The following is a 14,908-nucleotide window of genomic DNA, read 5'->3' as shown; positions in this document are numbered from 1 at the left end:
CATGGGCCCTATCTCTAAGATGAGGACTTATGGAGATACTGACATCTGACTAACCACTTTAGCCAGGAAAGAAAATCAACCTTTAAGGGGTTAAAACTAGTTTGGGCTGAGACGTTATAAGCTACTTACCTATTAATTGAGTCAGCTTCCACAAAGGCATCACAGAATTCTAGGTGCACCTTTTTGCATTGCAGCATACATTTGTGAGACACATGGCCCTATTCAAATATGCAAAACCAGAGTCTCAGACAATGATGTACAGCTGGATGTTGCGACAGCAAAAGACAATCCAGTCTCTTTGCCTTGCAAAAAGTACAGTCTGCTTCCAAAGTAGGTGCAACCATTATGTTTTTTGTAAAATGCTACCTGTACAGTCAATATGGTAATGTAGGTTAATGTCTTCATTTCACGGAAACTCAAGCAGATATTAGGGGGAGTGTTTCAGGCAGGGGAAAGATTATTCGAGGTTAGATATTTCTGTGATGGGGCCATTTAAGTAGAGCTGGGTGAAATTTTTTCAGTGAAGAGTAAAGTAGCTGAAGAATTAATTTTGTGGGGCACCAAAACTATTGGCAAATTCTGGTCAAATCAGGCATTCAACCCCTCCCCCCAAAAAAAGTTTTTTCCCCCCAAAGTCAAAACGATTTGTTTCAAGCCCACAAAAGCTTATGCTCAAATAAATTTGTTAGTCTCTAAGGTGCCTCAACTACTCCTCATTCTTTTTTCAAAACTAGATTTTACTTAGAGACACACACACACACACACACACACACACACACACATATATTTATATTGTGACAAAGTTCCTCCTTTACCTTGGTGGATCTTGCGCTTTTTGGCGGATTTGCTTGCCTTGGAGCTTCACTGCAGCCCTTAGTTTGGCCGTTTTTGTGAACCCACAGTCCAGGTCAACTCCTCCTGTGTCTGATCAGGAGTTGGGAGGTTTGGAGGAACCCGGGCCCACCCTCTACTCCGGGTTGCATCCCAGGGCCCTGTGGAATGCAGCTGCCTCCTGGAACAGCTGTGCGACAGCTACAACTCCCTGGGCTACTTCCCCATGGCCTTCTCCCAACACCTTCTTTATCTTCACCATAGGATCTTCCTCCTGGTGTCTGATAATGCTTGTACTCCTCAGTCCTCCAAAAGTATGCATTCTCACTCTCAGCTCCTTACACGCGCACCACAAACTGAAGTGAGCTCCTTTTTAAACCCAGGTGCCCTGATTAGCCTGCCTTAATTGATTCTAGCAGCTTCTTGATGGACTGTAGGTGTTTTAATCAGCCTGTCTGTCTTAATTGTCTCCAGAAGGTTCCTGATTGTTCTGGAACCTTCCCTGTTACCTTACCCAGGGAAAAGGGACCTACTTAACCTGGGGCTAATATATCTGCCTTCTATTACTCTCCTGTAGCCATCTGGCCCGACCCTGTCACTATATATATATAACCCCCCCCAAATTGAGTAAAATGTATTCATTTAGTTTTGGGGAGTTTTCTTTTAACTGAAACAAAATGTTTTTGGTTTTGCATATTGGTGAGGGAAAAATGAAAAAAAAAATCAGACTGAGTTAAGCTCCCAACCAAAAATCAATTATTTGCTCAGCTTTACATTTAAACACCTCCTCTTTTCATACCAGTTATTCTGTTTTGTTAAGATTTTCTCTCTTTCTAATAAAATTGATTTTATTGAAGATCCTTGGGGCCTGAGAGTTTTTGGGAAAATTCATGCAGTTTGTCACCTAATTCCATTTAAACCCTTCAGACCTGGAGGTACAGTGCATTTAATACTTCACTAGCAAAAAATGCAGGCAATGAACAGCAGTATAAAAATTCAGCATCTTATATTCCAACAGATCACTATGCAGTCCAATGAACAACCAGTCCAAATTTTGACAGAATTATAGGTCCTCAAATGATCCTACGAAGAAATGCATGGAATCTTTTAAAGTAAAATGTAAGCTCTTTAGGACCTTGTCTTCCTGTGGGTTTGTACAACACCTAGCATAACTGAACTCTGATCCAGCTTGAGGTCTTTGGGGTACAGCAACAGAAATAAGAAGCGTTAACCATGCAAGCAAATGCACCGTCAAACATGATTATGTGGTGTGCAAGTGACTTCTTGTGACCAATCAGGACAATGTCAAGTCTGTCTTGAATTCCCTTTGGATTTTGTAGAAGTCTATTCCATCAATTTACCCTTCTTTCAGGACTTTCATCCACTCATTTGGATTTTAACCAAAACACTTTCTACTTGAACTGAAATTGTTTAGCACAAAAAGCGGAATTTGACAATTTGTACCAATTCTGGGCTCCACATTTCAGAAAAGATGTGGACAGATTGGAAAGAGTCCAGAGGAGAGCAACAAAAATGGTTAAAGGTCTAGAAAACGTGACTTATGAGGAAAGATAGAAAAACTTGGGTTTGTTTAGTCTGGAGACGAGAAGACTAAGGAGGGACATAACAGTTTTGAAGTACATAAAATGTACTAAATGGAGGAGGGTGTAAAATTATTCTCATTAACCTCTGAGGATAGGATGTTAATCAATGGGCTTAAATGAGTCCCATGTGGGGAAAAAAGGGTCTAGTGAGAGATTCTCTCAGTGTACAGAGAGGATTGGTAAATGGGACAAAATACAACATGGTTTTACAAAAGGTAGATTGTGCCAAACCAACCTAATCTCCTTTTTTGAAAAGTAACAGATTTTTTAGATAAAGGAAATGCAGTGGATCTAATTTACCTAGATTTCAGTAAGGCATTTGATACCGTGCCACATGGGGAATTATTAGTTAAATTGGAGAAGATGGGGATCAATATGAACATCAAAAGGTGGATAAGGAATTGGTTAAAGGGGAGACTGCAACGGGTCCGATTGAAAGGAGAACTGTCAGGTTGGAGGGAGGTTACCAGTGGAGTTCCTCAGGGATCGGTTTTGGGACCAATCTTATTTAATCTTTTTATTACTGACCTTGGCACAAAAAGTGGGAGCGTGCTAATAAAGTTTGCAGATGATACAAAGCTGGGAGGTATTGCCAATTCAGAGAAGGATCGGGATATTATACAGGAGGATCTGGATGACCTTGTAAACTGGAGTAATAGTAATAGGATGAAATTTAATAGTGAGAAGTGTAAGGTTATGCATTTAGGGATTAATAACAAAAATTTTAGTTATAAGTTGGGGACGCATCAATTAGAAGTAACGGAAGAGGAGAAGGACCTTGGAGTATTGGTTGATCATAGGATGACTGTGAGCTGCCAATGTGATATGGCTGTGAAAAAAGCTAATGCGGTTTTGGGATACATCAGGAGAGGCATTTCCATTATGGATAAGGAGGTTTTGGTACCATTATACAAGGCACCGGTGAGACCTCACCTAGAATACTGTGTGCAGTTCTGGTCTCCCATGTTTAAAAAGGATTAATTCAAACTGGAGCAGGTACAGAGAAGGGCTACTAGGATGATCCGAGGAATGGAAAATTTGTCTTATGAAAGGAGACTTAAGGAGCTTGCTTGTTTAGCCTAACGAAAAGAAGGCTGAGGGGAGATATGATTGCTCTCTATAAATATATCAGAGGGATAAATACAGGAGAGGGAGAGGAATTATTTCAGCTCAGCACCAATGTGGACACAAGAACAAATGGGTATAAGCTGGCCACCAGGAAGTTTAGACTTGAAATTAGACGAAGGTTTCTAACCATCAGAGGAGTGAAGTTTTGGAATAGCCTTCCAAGGGAAGCAGTGGGGGCAAAAGATCTATCTGGTTTTAAGATTCTACTCGATAAGTTTATGGAGGAGATGGTATGATTGGATAATGTGATTTTGGTAAGTAATTGATCTTTAAATATTCAGGGTAAATAGGCCTAATTCCCTGAGATGGGCTATTAGATGGATGGGATCTGAGTTACTACAGAAAATTCTTTCCTGGGTATCTGGCTGGTGAATCTTGCCCATATGCTCAGGGTTTAGCTGATCGCCATATTTGGGGTCGGGAAGGAATTTTCCTCCAGGGCAGATTGGAGAGGCCATGGAGGTTTTTCGCCTTCCTCTGTAGCATGGGGCATGGGTGACTTGAGGGAGATTTCTCTGCTCCTTGAAGTCTTTAAACCATGATTTAAGGACTTCAATAGCTCAGACATAGGTGAGGTTTTTTGTAGGAGTGGGTGGGTGAGATTCTGTGGCCTGCGCTGTGCAGGAGGTCGGACTAGATGATCAGAATGGTCCCTTCTGACCTTAGTATCTATGAATCTATGAATTGGACACAATATTCCAGCTGAGGCCTTATCAGTGCAGATTAGGCAGAAGAATTACTTTTCATGTCTTGCTTACAACAGTCCTGCTAATACATCCCAGAATGACTTTTGCTTTTTTTGCAACGGTGTTACACTGAAAGAAAAGGAGTACTTGTGGCACCTTAGAGACTAACAAATTTATTTGAGCATAAACTTTCGTGAGCTACAGCTCACTTCATCGGATGCATGTTACACTGTTGATTCATATTTAGTTTGCAGTCCACTATAACCCCCAGATCCCTTTTTGCAGTACTTCTTTCTAGGCAGTCATTTCCCATTTTGTACGTGTGCAATTGATAGTTCCTTCTTAAGTGGAGTAATTTGCACTGGCCTTTTTGAATTTCATTCTGTTTACTTCAGAGGCTCCAGATCATTTTGAATTTTAATCCTAATCTCCAAAGCACTTGCAACCCCTCCCAGCTTGGTATCATCCACAAATTTTATAATTGTACTCTCTATGCCATTACCTAAATCATTTATGAAGCTATTGAACAGAACTAGAACCAGAACCAGGACCGATCCCGGTGGAACCCCACTTGATATGCCCTTCTAACTTCAGTTTAACTTATCGGTTAACTTGTTGGTAAATTGTACAGTCAAGGGCTTGACCACACTTTGGTTCATTATGAAATGTATTAAAGAGATCAAATAACCAGTTTCAGTCAGGTTTATTGCTAAAAGCCAATAATAATATAGTACAGGAAAAAGGTTCAATATGACACCTGTCTCTGGGAAGTTGTCTTGTGCAGCATTGTTACATTCACCTTATACAGAATGTCTGCTCCCAAAGTTACACTCCTAAAACTATCCTTTTTATACCCATCCTGTTTACAAGTAAAAATGTACTGTGTGCATCATCTGAAACTAGATTTAAGCAATCAGCTTTCTACCTTGTTTTTCTAGTACCATGGTGTACTTCTTATCTCTTTGTGCTGAACACACATGCTTTCCAGGTAGCAAGGGACATGAAGACACTTTCTTGGTTTGTACCAGGGTAGAACAATCATATATCGTGTCCTTTTATTTTGGGACATTATAGCACTGGCCTGTGAGAGTTTTGCCATAGCAACCTACCTGTTGCTATGATAAAACACCCATATGTCCCGATCCTGATAGTTTTCCTATCTGCTTACGCCAAAGCTTACTTTAGCTAATGCAAGGTGTTATGGGATACTTGACATAGCTGAACAGAGTTGTGGAGACAGTCTAATACATTCAGATAATATAACTTCCCAACATTTATATTAATATTATGCCTAACATGTATGTATTGACTAACAAACTCCATTGACTTCAATGGAGCTACATCAATTTACACCTGCTGATGATCTGAACCATGGAGCCAGCACTAAATTAGAGTGATCCTAGCTATATACTAAAATACAGACTAGCAGCCCACCTTGAAAGCCACAGATACCATCCCTAAGGGTTGATCCTATTCCCTCTGAAAATATTCCAAAAGAGGCACTTTCCATGAGAAGCAAAGACTCTGGAATTCACTCCCCACATCTTGGCCTGAATTAGTTTTGATCTGTTGATCTTCAGGTTATGCTACAAACTCCAGTTTTTTTTTTTCCAGGCTGGAGGCAGCACAGTCCACTCTGTTATAACCAGGTTTCAGAGTAGCAGCCGCAAAAAGAACAGGAGTACTTGTGGCGCCTTAGAGACTAACACATTTATTTGAGCATAAGCTTTCATTGGCTAAAACCCACTTCATCGGATGCGTGCAGTGGAAAATACAGTAGGAAGATTTTATATACACAGAGAACATGAAACAATGGGTGTATTTTACCATATACACTATAACGAGAGTGATCAGTTAAGATGGGCCATTTCCAGCAGTTGACCATGTGAGGAACAGTAGGGGAAAAAATAAACATGGGGAAATAGTTTTACTTTGTGTAATGACACATCCATAACCAGAAGACCATTCCACTTCCTCCCATGTGTGAGATTTTTTGCTGCGCCTCTAGGGCTACGTCTACACTACAAGCCAGGGTGATTCCCAGCTGGTGTAGGCATACTTTGTGGTGCCTCTCATCTCACTGGAAGAAGAGCTCTGTGTAGCTTGAAAGCTTGTTTCTTTCACCAACAGAAGTTGGTCCAATGAAAGCTATTACCTCACCCAGCTTGTCTCTCTGTACACTGAGAGAATCTCTCACTAGACCCTTTTTTCCCCACATGGGACTCACTTGAGCCTACTTGTGGATATGGGGAGAAAGTGGTCCAAAATTCATTATAGCACAGCTCCAGGGGAAGCCTATTAAATCCCTTTCCCCAACAAGAAAATTTATGACTCTACTACCTGACAGTCCACTATCTCCCATTTTTCCTTTTTCGCCTACCCATTTATCCTTTGGCCCAGGAAAACCAGTTTGCCCTCTAGGGCCCAGTAAACCTGAGCTTTCTTAATGACAGGTTTCAGAGTAGCAGCGTGTTAGTCTGTATTCGCAAAAAGAAAAGGAGTACTTGTGGCACCTTAGAGACTTACAAATTTATTAGAGCATAAGCTTTCGTGAGCTACAGCTCTCACGAAAGCTTATGCTCTAATAAATTTGTTAGTCTCTAAGGTGCCACAAGTACTCCTTTTCTTTTTGAGCTTTCTTGTAACTCTATTGTTAGATCAAGTGAAACAGATATGAAAAGAACATGTTAATCTGCAGTTAGTTTTCTAATTTTGTATATAAAATAATTGGCATTTTCACAGGACCTTTCTTGTCAGAGTTTTACCAGTGTTGATTAATTAAGCCTTGCTACCCTCTTTGAACTAAGTAGTGTTATACTCATTTGGCAAATGAAGTAAGTGACACCTGGAGGGTATGTCTACACTGCAATTAGACACCTGTGGCTTGCCTGTGCCAGATCACTTGGGCTCACGGGACTCAAGCTAAGGGGCTGTTTATTTGAGGTATAGACATTCAGGCTGCAGCCTAAGCTCTTGGACCCTCCCACCTTGCAGGTCCTAGAACTCGGACTCCAGCCCACATGCTTACTCAGCAATTAAATAGCCCTTTAGCCGAGTCCTGTGAGCCCGAGTCAGCTGGCATGGACCAGCTGCGGGTTTTTAATTGTAATGTGATATAGCCAGAAAGGTCAACCAAATTGACCCAGGTCACTTAATTAAACTGTGGCAGGGCTAGATATAGAATCCAGGCTTCCTGACTCCCAGTATGTTGCTCCAATAAATGGATAACCATGCCCTCACATATTTTTATTTATCTGAACATAGGGCTGAGGTCCAGGAATCCGTGAGTTCTTAAAAAAGCTCTATTGGAAGCTAGCTGCTGATCTTTGACAAATCTTCCACAAGTTGTGTCCCCTTCGCTCCATTTGTGAAATACAGATAACACCTACCTACTCCAGAGGTATCCCTGCAGAATTGATTAATATTTGTAAAGCACTTTGAAAATATAAAGCACTATATACATGTCAAGTATAATAATTATGATGGTGCCATATACGGACTTTGTCGTTTGCTTGTTGATACTCTGTATGAATAACAATTGCATAGAAAAAGAATGCTTATAATTATAAGTGGGCAGGAAATGGTTCTCCTCTCCTGTGTAAATTTCTGAGATTGACATTGTTTCCCAAAGCAAGATGAAAAATGGGATGAAATATCAAAAATTTTCAAAAATGGATAATTGGAAAAATATTTTCAATTTGGTTCATCAAAATATTTATGTCAGTAATTTTGAAACTTCTTTACATTTTGGCTTTTTAATTTTTGTAAAAAATAATTTTAGTATAATTTACTCTAATTTGAAAATAAATGTCATTAATAATAATAATGGCTTTTTATTTAACTAAATGGAATTTTTGACCTTTTCAACATGTGCACTTCATTTATGTACTATGGACCAAATTCTTAGCTGGTATAAATGGGTACAGCTCCACTAAAATCAACAGAGCTGTGGCAATTTACAGCAGCAGAGACACTATCAAATTAGAAGCAATATTTGTAATGCACAACTCAAGCTTCCCTACATCACTTATCTTTGTCTCCTTTGTCTCCCTTTGCACCTACTGAACATTTGTCACCTTTTGGCCCAGTGGAGCTTGTGATTCCTGGTGGACACGGCAAATGTCTGATTCCTTGTAGCCCTAATGGAGAAAGGGAAATAGACAAACAAAACCCTTTTTTATTTTCAGGTGTTCGTTATTATATTACAAATCTATTGATGGGAATAAATCTGGGCTTTTCTATTTGATTGATTATAGACTCTGTATGACCGAGCGATGAACAAGTGACTGGATAATAAAGGGAGACTTGAGGAGCATGCATAATTTGAAATCTAGCACCAACATGTAATAGTAAATTTCAGAGGGACATTTCTGATTGCTTTCTGGGGCAGAGCCGTTCCCGGTCAAACTATTCCATCAAAACCAGATGGTTCAAATGGAACTTGAATAATTCCCACACCACATAGAAAATTAACATTACACACATCCAACTGCAGAATATCCCACAATGATCTATTTCTGAATACAGCACTATTAAACTGGAAGCAATCACTGATATATGCAATGCAGCCTAATGAAACCACTTACCCTCTCTCCTTTTTTCACCTAGTGAAGCTTTATCCCCTTTGGCCCAGAAGGTAAATATGTCCTAGTCTTATTTATGGTTTAGCATGAAAACCATGTGAAATTTGCAGCTTTGCTGAAAACACTGGTTGAAATTTAACATAATAACTTGATTGATGAGAATTTTTGTGGCTCAAGACTGGATAAAATCTTCTTCTGAATTTATGTTAAGCTAAACCACTGATCTTTATTCAGTTCTACTATTAGGGTCAAACTAAGCCCTGCATCCAAAGTTCATGGTTTAGGCTCATCTCCATTATGAGGACATTTATTCTATTTGTTTGATCAATTAGGGCCAAATTCTATTTGCAGTTCTTCTCTGACAATTCACCTGGGAATTCCAGGGTGTAAATCAGGTAAGAATTTGTCCCTTCCCACGGTAATGATCAGCTCATTATTGACTGAGTGATTTAATTAAGATGAAAAGAATTCTTACAACAAACAGGAAAACATTTTGAAAAGGATGAAAGGTTCTACAATTCATTACCCATCCCAGAGGCATACAGTTCTGTAGGGTAACAGGCTTCGTTTTCACATTTTAAACAATACTGTCAGCTTAATCTCCACCTTTTAGTAATTACCAACAAGAATTTAAGAACCTTCAGAGTTTACATGGTTTATTATTATCAGCAGTTATGAACCTTTTTGTACATGTTTTGCAGAGCTACATGGTTTGTGATAAGCATCCTTTTAAAGAGGCGTGGTTAAAAAAATTAACAATCCGCCATCTGTGTGAACAGTAAGTACACCTGATGAAGTAAATAGTTCTATACCTTGGTCTCCCTTTTCCCCTTTAGGGCCTTTCTTGTCATCTCTTCCTGATAATCCATTCTGAGCAGATCCGCATACAAACAATGTACATGCAGTCAGATCCCATTGTTGGACAACGTGGCTTGGATATGTGATGAATGTTGTCATCAAGGATACTTATATAACTAAATGCTCAAAATTGGAAGCAGCAGCACTGTTCCAGTTTCCAACCTGTGAAGACTCATAGACACAGTTACCCTAAAAGCATTTTGAATTCATGTAATCTATTTATGCGGCATACTGCAAACTAATTATTTAAAGAAATGATAAACGCCTACATTCTGCATTATTTGTACTGGTTTGCAGTTATTTTACATAAAACATCGGGGCTCAGGGAAAACACTTTATTAAATCCTGAAAAGATCTTAATAAAACTTTTTTTTTTGAGTTTATCTTTTGTTAAATTATTCAGCATGCAAAACCCAGAGCAGCGGAATTTAAGTCCCATCCTGCCATCCACTATTTAAGTTTTTGCAAACACTTGGGCCCTGATCCTGTTTCTTGTTCCATGTGGACAGGGACCTATGTGGTTCCCCTTCTGCAGTCAATGGGCTCCAGACAAGTACAGGGGTCCTTTCGTGTAGGATAAATTTGCGGGAGCAGGCTGCAATTCTTAAGATTTAAATGAGCAACTGTTTTTTAAGAAAGTGAATTGGGTTGAGCCCTGCTCAGGGGCACTGCGTGTGCTGAGAAGTGGGTACACAGGCTGGACAGGATTGCTGTCCTTGTAATCCAGGACACAACTGTAGTCCTGGTCACACAAATGTTGGTGTGAGCAGGGGCCACGGTGCAGGAAAAGGAGAGAGTAATGCTTCTCTCCCCCATATCAGCTGGCAGAGAGGGCCTTGCTGAGCACTTGTTGCACCCTGTCTAAAGGTAGCTCAGTCCCCTTGTGCTCCTGCATCAATTGTCTACTGAGGCATAATTGCTCCAAGGTGCTCCTGCTGGGCCACTGCCCTTTACACAGGCTGGGCCGTAAAGTGACAACTGAACCCTTGAAATCCATTTTCTTTTTTAAATCGGGGACTTGGCTGTTCACATACTGGATTTCTCCCTTTTTGTATCTCAGCTCAGAGTCTCTCTGGAGCCCAATGCCCGCTATAGTTGCAGAAAAATATCAAAGAAGATTTAACATCAGGTTTGTTTTGTTCAAAAAGGCACTGTACTAACAGCCAATTTACAAACTCTGTATTTTAGTAATTGGCAGCTAAGAAACTAACAAACATAGCAGAGTTTGTGTCTATTGTACAAACATTCACCCAACCATGGAAAGGCGATTTTAACATTAATTAACCCCTGACATATTACTACGCAGGCTGCTCAAATCAAATGAAGCATTACACCATCTATTTAATAAGCAAAAGATGCATTATATTGTATCTTGAATAAAATAGGATAAAACTATCGTTAACATTACTCAGTATCATTAAATACAATGCCACCCGCTATACTAAACAACTATAAGTAATCAGTGTGCCACATTCAGTAATTCATATTTAAGTAATTCCAAGTATAATCATTCTTATATGCTGACTGCAGATTCATTAAAAATAACCGCCTTTGTACCATCCAGACACTTACTCTGTAATTTCTGGTGCTCTACAGAAGCCTTAACAAAAATAATTTAGTAGGAGTTCAGCCCACAATTTATATGCTCCAAATAAGGTAACATGGAGCTCTGGTTTCACACCCATGTCACCTTGGAGTTTTAGTATGCTTAAAAATAGTTTCAGAGTCAGGAGCAGATGGTACAATTTGTCACAAAATGTTGGTGGTAAAGGTGACAGGATATGTGTAAGGGGATGTTGACTGATGGTAAAATAAACAGAAGGAGGAATTGATCTGGCCAAAAAAGTTGCAGTACAGAACCTAAGCACCTGCACTAGGCTGACCTCTTGACAAGAACACAACCATAAGTTGCCAATAAAGTATGCCACTGAACTGTCCCCTCATGGTACTGATGCTCACAGAGGTTTAGACTGCTTAGATAAGCATCAAAACATTTGTATGCATCTCTGAAACACACCCATACTGAGGTCCCTTAGAGGTTTGCCTGTTACTATCTATTACATTACAGATGGGCAGTGACACAATACCAGAAATTTCACCTTGGTGTCTCTTTCAGAAGAAGCCCCTTTGAGGCTCTTGTACTGGAGAGCAGGGGAGAAAACCAGAGAAGCTTGGCTTTTTGATAATCTCATAAATGATTTCTCCATGTGCCTCACACAAACCAAAATAGACAATTTTTCATGATTTGGCAAATTTACAGGCCCTGGATGGCAAAAAATGTCAGCTGAACTATTTAGTTATCATTAGTACTTCATACTCTTATCATTCAATACTGATAGATTTCATTGTACTTCTAGAATGCCTTCCAATCAACCATCTCTAGATGCTTTACAAACAATAATGAATTAATCCTCCCAGTGGTCCCTGAGAAATATTATCTCTGTTTTATGAAATGTTTAAGTCAAAATTTTCAACTACAATAGCCTAATATTAGGCTACTGTGATAAATGAAGGGATGGGGATAGGTCTCTTTTATGGACACCCAGCCAGCCAGTAGCTATAAAATCCCTCTTAGTAGCTGTTCTCAATTGCTCTACCTGTAAAGGGTTAAAAAGTCTCATTGCTATGCAAAGGTAAAAGGAAGTGAGTGGGCGCCTGGCCAAAAGAGCCATTGGGAAGGCTCAAACTTTTTAAACTTGAACAAAGACTCCCCTTTTGTCTGGCTGTCAGTCTCCTGGGGAGAGGCAGACAGGGCAACAGCTATGCTGTAAGAAGGTTGGGGCCAGGTATGAAAAAGCCTCGGTATCGTATCTAGAAACTACTCATTTGAAACCCCAGATATGTAAGTAGATCAGGAAATGTCTAGGAAGACACGATTAGGTTTATCTCTTTTTATTTTTTTATGGCTTGTGGCCTCCTCAGTGCTAACCCCAGGTGCTTGTAACTTTAAACTGGACCGCAAGGAAGCTATTCTTGGTGCTTAATCCCTGTAGTTGCTCTTTTAAAATCTAGTAATAGCCTGAGTTCCCAGATGTATTTTTTTATTAATTAAATTTACTCTTCTTAAGAACAGAATTGGATTTTTGTGTCTTAAGAGGTTTGTGCACGTTGTTTAATTAGCTCATGGTAACAGCTGATTTCCTTTGTTTTTCTCTCTCACTTCTGCCCCAGAGGGGCGGTGAAAGGGCTTGAGGGTACCCCACAGGAAGAAATTCCCAGGTGTGCCTTCCTGGGCTCTCAAAGGGGTTCTGCACTTGCGTTGTGGCAGCATCTACCAATCCAAGGTCAGAGAAAAGCTGTAACCTTGGGAGTTTAATACGAACCTGGAGTGGCCAGTATTAATTTTTAGAATCCTTGCAGGCCCCCACCTTCTGCACTCGAAGTGCCAGAGTGGGGAATTAGCCTTGACAGCTACTAAATCAGTGGCCTGATTTTCAGGCAGTAGGGAGTACAACACTTTCTGAAAATCAGTCCTTCACGGTGTCTCAAGGTGGGCACTGATGTGCACAGGCCTTTACTCTAAGTAAGGTACCAAAAGTCCAACTGAGCCCGATACATAAAATTATTCATAAAAGTCAGCAGAAGTTGAAGACAGACATGTAAAAGAACTGTTATAAAGGGACTTCAAAGCTCTTTGTAAGCCACACAGGTGACATGACAACAAGCTGAAAGATTCTAGAAATGGGAAGAAAAGTTTATAATTGGAATGACCACATTGTGCTTTGATTGGTTAATGCTAATGGTGAAATGAGGCTGCCACCTCTTCATGAACAACCACCAGAAAAATAATGGAAGACACAGGGGATGTGTAGACCAAAATGAGTGAACTTTACCATCCTGGCTGCTACCCCCACCATCTCCTGGGACCCAAGCTCCTCTTTGACATCACTGAGCCTTCATCTTTCTGATCCTAAAGGCACCCTCATCAGACTGTGTCAGAGAGAGGGAACCAAGTGATATCCTCACCACTTGCACTGCTAAGTTCTGAATAGCATCTGGAACATGAGACTTGGGTTCCTGCGGTCACCCCTCCCTTATGTGCCCTTCCCTTATTCACCTTATTTCTTTCCCTTCTGATTTTTCTTCCTTGCCCTCTGTGTAGTAAGAGCAATAGTGAGGTTTCTACAGGGTGGGATAAGGATAAGAAGTCCATTTGACCAATGACAAGCCAGGGCTGCACAGCCCCAGTAAGATAACTGAGGAAGAGGCAGCCTGATTTTACACACAGAAAGCATTTTGAGTTTGGAAGCTGGGAGAGAGAGAGCACAGGTGGGGAGGCCCTGATCAACTCCTAGCCCCCTGCTCAAAGGAGTTGATGTTTCTCAGATACTCTGGTTATAGGGATCAGGTGGCTTCAGCACCCCTGTGACTAGCACTCAGAGAGAGAAAGAGAGAGATCCTACCTGGCACTGGCTACCAAGATCCAGCTGAGACCCCAGGAGGATTCCAAATCAGCAACCAGGGAGCCTAGGTGGAGGCAGGAAAAGACCCTGCCCTATCCGGGGGGTGAAGATAAAGTGAGGTAACTTTTGTTTACCCCAGCCAATGCCACAGCATTGCAACACTCCAACTTGGGACAAGCATCCCGGGCCATACCACCCACATTGGGAGTGTGCTGTGGGGAGCTGGGGTTAGAGGAAATTCAGAGTGCTAGGATGTGGGGAAATAGCTTATTTATAAATGTTTAATGTTTAATAGTTATTAGTTAAACTTAACCCGTTTCTCTTGTTTTTGTTATTTTTCATTCAGTTTACATTTAGCGCTTTCCAAGTGTTCTACAATTGTCTGCCTTCAAACATGATCTACAGCCTTACTGCATACAGTACAGAACAGCACATTACCATTATCGTAAATTTGTCCTTGCCAAACTCAGTGACATGTTTTTAAGGGGTGATTTTTAAAGTTTTCAGCATTTGTTTATAACTTTAATTACTCATGTCTGGAGGCTGAAGTGAAATTTGAGATGCATTAATACATGAACCCCTATATGCCACTGAATAACCTCTACATGCCGGAAGCAGTTTACTGGAGTATATTCAGCTATGTAAATTTAAAGTGCATTCAAAAATCAACCACAAGATGGGGAGGTTGCACACATTGAATAAGTGACACCGGTACTTTCAGTAAAAATTTTAGTTAATAGATGTTTTTATTTTTTCACAAAATTTAAAAACTAAAGATTCTCTGTAAAAACATAAATTCCGATAATTTTGTTCTT

This window comes from Dermochelys coriacea, chromosome 7, assembly GCF_009764565.3.
Source record: "Dermochelys coriacea isolate rDerCor1 chromosome 7, rDerCor1.pri.v4, whole genome shotgun sequence".
Classification (NCBI taxonomy): domain Eukaryota; kingdom Metazoa; phylum Chordata; order Testudines; family Dermochelyidae; genus Dermochelys; species Dermochelys coriacea.
The sequence above is the reverse complement of the archived record's forward strand: the minus strand, read 5'-3'. Positions refer to the sequence as shown.